This window comes from Physeter macrocephalus, chromosome 5 (assembly GCF_002837175.3).
Source record: "Physeter macrocephalus isolate SW-GA chromosome 5, ASM283717v5, whole genome shotgun sequence".
Taxonomy (NCBI): domain Eukaryota; kingdom Metazoa; phylum Chordata; class Mammalia; order Artiodactyla; family Physeteridae; genus Physeter; species Physeter macrocephalus.
In genome coordinates, this window is record NC_041218.1 from 62,139,567 (window position 1) to 62,146,645 (window position 7,079).

The following is a 7,079-nucleotide window of genomic DNA, read 5'->3' on the forward strand; positions in this document are numbered from 1 at the left end:
AAATAGACAGTAATACAATAACATCAGGTACTTCAATACACCACTTTCAGCAAAGGATAGATCATCCAGACAAAAAAATCAACAGGGAAATGGACTTGAACCATATATTAGACCAAACGGACCTAACACACATTTATAGAACAGTCCATCCAACAGCAGCAGAATACACATTCTCTTCAAGTGCAAATGGAACATTCTCTGGGACTGTATAATAGGAAGAAAACAAATCTTAGCAAATTCAAGAAGACTGAAATCAGAACAATTATCTTTTCTGACCACAATGCTATGAAGCTAGAAATCAACAAGAGGAGAGGTGGAAAATCTGTAAATATGTGGAAATAAAACAACATGCTCCTGAACAACTAATGGATCAAAGAAAAAATCAAAAAGGAAATTTAAAAAATCTTGAAACAAATGAAAATGGAAACACGATTTATCAAAATCTATGGGATGCTGCAAAAGCACTTCTGAAAGGAAAGTTCATAGCAATAAGTGCATCTATCAAGAAAGTAGAAATATCTCAAATAAACAGCCTAACTTTACATCTCAAAGAACTAAAAAAAGAAGAATAAACTCAGCCCAAATTTAGCAGAAGGAAGAAAATAACAAAGATGAGAGAGGAAATAAATGGAGACAATTAAAATAATAGAAAAAGAACCCCAACACACTTAGAGTTGCTTTTTCAAAAAGATAAACAAAACTGACAAACTTTTAGCTAGACCAAATAACACAAAAAGAGAGAAGACTCAAATTCATTAAATCAGAAATGAAAGAGGAGACACTAAAACATACTACAGAAATACAGAGCGTTATGAGAGTCTACTATTAAACAATCATATGCCAACAAATTGGATAATGTATAAATGGATAAATTTCTAGAAATGTACAACCTACCAAGACTGAATCAGGAAGAAACAGAAAATCGGAGCAGACCAATTACTAGTACGGACATTGAATCAGTAATCAAAACCTTCCAACACAGAAAAGCCCAGGGCCAGATGTCTTCATGGCAAATTCTACCAAATATTTAATGAGGAATAAGTGCCAATTCTTCCCAAACTCTTCCAAAAAACTGAAGAAGCAGGAAAACCTTTAAACTAATTTTACAAGGCCAGCATTAATCTGACGCTAAAGCCAGACAAGGACACTACAAGAAAAGAAAATTAGACCAATATCCCTGATGAATACAGAGGCAAACAATCTCTACAAAATATTAGCAAACAAAATTTCAACAACATATTAAAAGGATTATACACCATGACCAAGTGGGATTTATCCCTGAGCTGCAAGGATGGTTCAACATGGCCAAATCAATAAATGTGACACACAACATTAATAGAATGAAAAATAAAAATCAATAACTGCGGAAAAAAAATTTGACCAAATATAACATCCTTTCATGATAAAAACCCTCGAAAAATTTGGTATAGAAGGAACATAACTTAATAAAGGCCATACATATATGACAAACCCACAGCCAACATTATACTCAACGGTGAAAAAATGAAAGCTTTTCCACTAAGAACAGGGATGCGACAAGGGTGCCCACTCTCACCACTCTTACTCAACATAGTACTGGAAGCCCTAGCTAGAGCATTAGTCAAGACAAAGAAATAAAAGGCATCCAAATCAGAAAGGAAGAAGTAAAACTGTCTCTAGTTGCAGATGATGTGATCTAGATATACAGAAAATGCCACAGACTCAACCAAAAAACTGTTGGAACTCATCAATGAATTCAGTAAAGCTGCAGGATATAAAATCAACATACAGAAATCAGTTGCATTTTTATACACTAGTAACAAAACATCTGAAAAGGAAAACTACCCCATTCACAATAGCATCAGAAACAATAAAATACTTAGGAATAAATTTTACCAAGGAAGTGAAAGATCTGAACAATGAAAATTACAAGACTTCATGAAAGAAACTGAAGAATACACAAGAAATGGAAAGATAGTCCATGTTCATGGATCTAAGAAACTAATATTGTTAAAATGTTCACAATTCCCAAAGTCATCTATAGATTCAGTGTAATCCCTATCAAAATTCCAATGGCATTATTCACAAAAAAGAAAGATAGTCCATGTTCATGGATCTAAGAAACTAATATTGTTAAAATGTTCACAATTCCCAAAGTCATCTATAGATTCAGTGTAATCCCTATCAAAATTCCAATGGCATTATTCACAGAAAAGAGATAAAACAGTACGAAAATATGTATGGAACCACAAAAGACCCCCAACAGTCAAAGCAATCATGAGAAAGAAGAACAAAGCTGGAGGCATCACATTTCCTGACTATAAACTATTGTACAAAGTTATGGTAATTAAAACAGTATGGTACTGGCATTAAAAAATAGACAACAGGCCAATGGAACAGGATAGAGCCCAGAAATAAACCCCTGCTTTTATGGTCAACTAATATTTGACAAGGGAGCCAAGAACACTCAATGGGGAAAGGATAGTCTCCTCAACAAATTGTGCTGGGAAAACTGGATAACTTCATGCAGAAAAATGCAATTGGACCCCATCTTACACCACTAACAAAAATTAACTCGAAATGAATTAAAGATTAAACATAAGACCTGATATCATAAAACTCCTAGATGAACACGTAGGGAATAAGCTCCTTGACAGTGGTCTTGGCAATTAATTTTTAGATGTGATACCAAAAGCACAAGCAACAAAAGCAAAAATCAAATAGGACTATGTCAAACTCAAAGGCTATGCATAGCAAAACAATCAAAAACTGAAAAGATGATCTACAGAATGGGAGAAAATATTTGCAAACCATATATCTGATAAGGTATTAAAGTCCAAAATATATAAAAAATCTCACAACTCAATAACAAAACCCAAGAATTCTATTAAAAATGGGCAGAGGAACTAAATAGACATTTTTCTAAAGACATTCAAATGGCAAAAAGATACATAAAAAGATACTCAATAACACTAATCATCAGAGAAATGCAAGTAAGAATTACAGTAACATATCATCTCAAACCTGTTAGAATGGCTCTTATCAAAATTAGATATAATAAGTAGTAGGGAGGATGTAGAGAAAAAGGAAGCACTGTACACTGTTGGCGGGAATGTAAATTGGTGTAGCCACTGTGGAAAACAGTATGGAGGTTCCTCAAAAAATTAAAAATAAGACTACCATATGATCCAGCAATCCCACTGCTGAGTATACATCCAAAGGAAATGAAAACTGGATATCAAAGAGATATCTGGGGCTTCCCTGGTGGCACAGTGGTTGAGAGTCCGCCTGCCGATGCAGGGGACACAGGTTCATGCCCCGGTCCAGGAAGATCCTACATGCCGCAGAGTGGCTAGGCCCGTGAGCCATGGCTGCTGAGCCTGTACTCCGCAACGGGAAAGGCCACAACAGTGAGAGGCCCATGTACCACAAAAAAAAAAAAAAAAAAAAAAAAGAGATATCTGCACCGCACTCCCATGTTCATTGCAGCGTTATTCACAATAGCTAAAATATGGAAACTACCTAAATGTCTGTCAATGGATGAATCGATAAAGAAGATATTAAAAAAAATATATTTACATACATGCACATACAAATATATACACACATGTATATATACACATAATGGAATATATTTCAACCATAAGAGTGTAGAAAATTCTGCCATTTGTGACAACCTGGATGGATGGACCATGAGGGCATTACACAAAGTAAGAAGGGTCAGAAAAAAAAAGACAAAAACTATATGATATCACTTATCTGTGGAATCTAAAAAAAGCTGGACACATAAAAACAAAGTAGATGGGGAGATGCTGTTAAGGGTACACACATGTAACCAGTAGATAAATAGGCCCTGGAGATCTAATGCACAGCATAGTAATTAATGTCAACAATACTGTATTACAAACTTCAAAGTTGCGTGGAGACTAGATCTTAAAAGAAATGATAATTATGTGTTGTGATGGAGGTGTCATTGATGCCACAGTGGTCATCATACTGCAACACACAAATGTATCAAGTGGACATCTTCTACACCTTAAACGTACACAATGCTATATGTCAATTATATTTCAATAAAAATAAAGGAAAAAACACAGGTCAGAGAACAGTTTTATCAAAGGCAGAAGTAGAAACTGTGCTGAATATATACTTAGGAAAAGGGCATTTTCTGACCACTAACAGTGATTTGAGGTGGAGGAAGACAGGGATTTGTTCTCAATTTTTGTTTTTTTGCCCCTAAATACTAACATATTACATAATCTTTATAAATATTAAATAGATACAGAAATCTGTAATACAGATGGTAAATTTGTCCCATAAAACAATTTCTTCAACATTTTGCAGTCTTTGCTCTACTGTCTTTTAGTTAACATTTTTTTTCCTGTTGAGAGGTCTGAGATCATTCTGATTTCTGATCCTTTGTGAATATGGAGGATGATGATGTTTGAAGGCAACTGTTACAGATTCTGAAGGTAATTTAGAAAGAAGAATTTCAAGTATATATTGAGCAATGGTAGCATAATGGAGCTAAGTGTATTTCAAAGTGACTCCTTTGAAAGAAAAAACACTCATTGGATGGATGAACCAAGATTCAGTGTATTTCTTCCTGGGCGTGCAATACCCTTTGGCCCATTGATGACTTCCTTGTTTGCAATGACAGGAAAATGTGGAGAGGGAAGTCTGAAATCACAACGTGCCATTTATCACAAGTTGGCAAAGAACTGAATTAGTGAAGTAAAACCCACAATTGCAATTCTGATTTTTACAAATGTGCTTTATCATGTCATGCACATATCATTACATACTTCAAGCACAAGTCAAATGCTACCTGTTTGCTTATCATTCAGGGAACACCTACTAGGTGTCAAAATTATCTTCCTGGTACATAAGATCCAACAGAAAGTAGGATGTAAATAATCTCTATCCTCATAGATCTTCCATTATGTGTATTTCTTTATGACACTCACTACATTTTTGTCATTTGTGAACATTTTATTCTCCTACAACACAGTGAGTGGTCTGATGCTAGCCTTATTTTAAAATTTATCAGTGTTTCCCTGTGGCACTTATCTCAGTGCTTAAGAACTACAAATGGTCAATAATGTGTTGAATCAATGAATAAATGATGTTTCCCAGCATGCTTTGTTGGTATAATCCAATAAGCTTCTCTCCTGCTAAGCTGTTAGAAGTGAACTTAATTATGTTCATATTAATTCTTAATTCATATTAAGAAGTTGGCACCAAATAAACCATTAAAATGGAATGATATTACAAAAATCAGCCTTAAAATTTTTTCCTTGGAATTGTAGAATACTTTTATGGCTTAATATTAGTGAGACATGTTTATACAAAAAGATTATAAATGCACAATAATATATTTATCCAAGGGATTTAACACCTATTTAGAATACATTACCATGTACTGGAATATAATAAAATTTTATAATATTGCACTTTTATAAGAATGCTCCAAATATATCTTTGTGATTGATAATGACTACATGAGGGAAAACTTTGAAATTATCTCTTATTTTGATTTGTTTTATAGGGAGTTTTTAATCTTTTGTGGAATCAAACTCCAAAGGTAAGTATTTTGGAGAATTAAAAATTGCGTCCTCAAACTTCCCGGGGAGAACACATGGTGCAGGCTGTTGCAACGTCACACTGGCCTCTGCCGCCTCAGGCTCACCCCACATTCCGTACCCCTCCCTACCCTCCAGCCTGAGTGAGCCAGAGCACCCTAATCAGCTGTGACTTTAACCCCGTCCTGTCTGAGCGAAGAACAGATGCCCTCAGGCGACCTACATGCACAGGCGGGGCCAAATCCAAAGCTGAACCCCAAGAGCTCTGCAAACAAAGAAGAGAAAGGGAAATTTCTCCCAGCAGCCTCAGGAGCAGAGGATTAAATCTCCACAGTAAACTTGATGTACCCTGCATCTGTGGAATACCTGAAGAGACAACAAATCCCAAAGTTGAGGTGGTGGACTTTGGGAGCAACGATATATATATATTTTTCCTTTTTCTCTTTTTGTGAGAGTGAATGTGTATGCTTCTTCTGTGATTCTGTCTGTATAACATTGCTTTTACCATTTGTCCTAGGGTTCTGTCTGTCCTTTTTTTTTTTAGTATAGTTTTTAGTGCTTGTTATCATTGGTGGATTTGGTTTTTGGTTTGGTTGCTCTCTCTTTCTTTCTTTTTTATTACTTTTAATTTTTTTAATTTTTAATAATTTTTAAAAATTTTTTATTTTAATAACTTTATTTCTTTTTTTCTTTCTTTCTTTCTTTTATTCTACCTTTTCTTCTGAGCCGTGTGGCTGACAGGGTCTTGGTGCTCCAGCCGGGTATCAGACCTGTGCCTCTGAGGTGGGAGAGCTGAGTTCAGGACACTGGGCCACCAGAGACCACCCGGCTCCACATAATATCAAATGGCAAAAGCTCTCCCAGAGATCTCCATCTCAACGTTAAAACCGAGATCCACTCAACGACCACCCATCGACACTCTATGCCAAACAACTAGCAAGACAGGAACACAACCCCACCCATTAGCAGAGTGGCTGCCTAAAATCATAATAAGGTCACAGACACCCCAAAACACACCACCGGATGCGGACTTGCCCACCAGAAAGACAATTCACCCTCATCCACCAGAACACTGTCATCAGTCCCCTCCAACAGGAAGCCTACACAACCCACTGAACAAACCTTAGCCACTGGGGGAAGATACCAAAAACAACAGAAACTACAAACTGCAGCCTGCAAAAAGGAGACCCCAAACACAGTAAGTTAAGCAAATTGAGAAGACAAACACACAGCAGATGAAGGAGCAAGGTTAAAACCCACCAGACCAAACAAATGAAGAGGAAATAGGCTGTCTACGTGAAAAAGAATCCAGAGTAATAATACTAAAGATGAACCAAAATCTTGGAAACAGAATGGAGAAAATACAAGAAACGTTTAACAAGGAAAATAGTGGGAATAACTACTGGAGAGCAGAATAAAGAAAAAAAATGAAAAGAATTGAGGAGAGTCTCAGAGACCTCTGGGACAACATTAAACACACGAACATTCGAATTATAGGGGTCCCAGAAGAAGAAGATA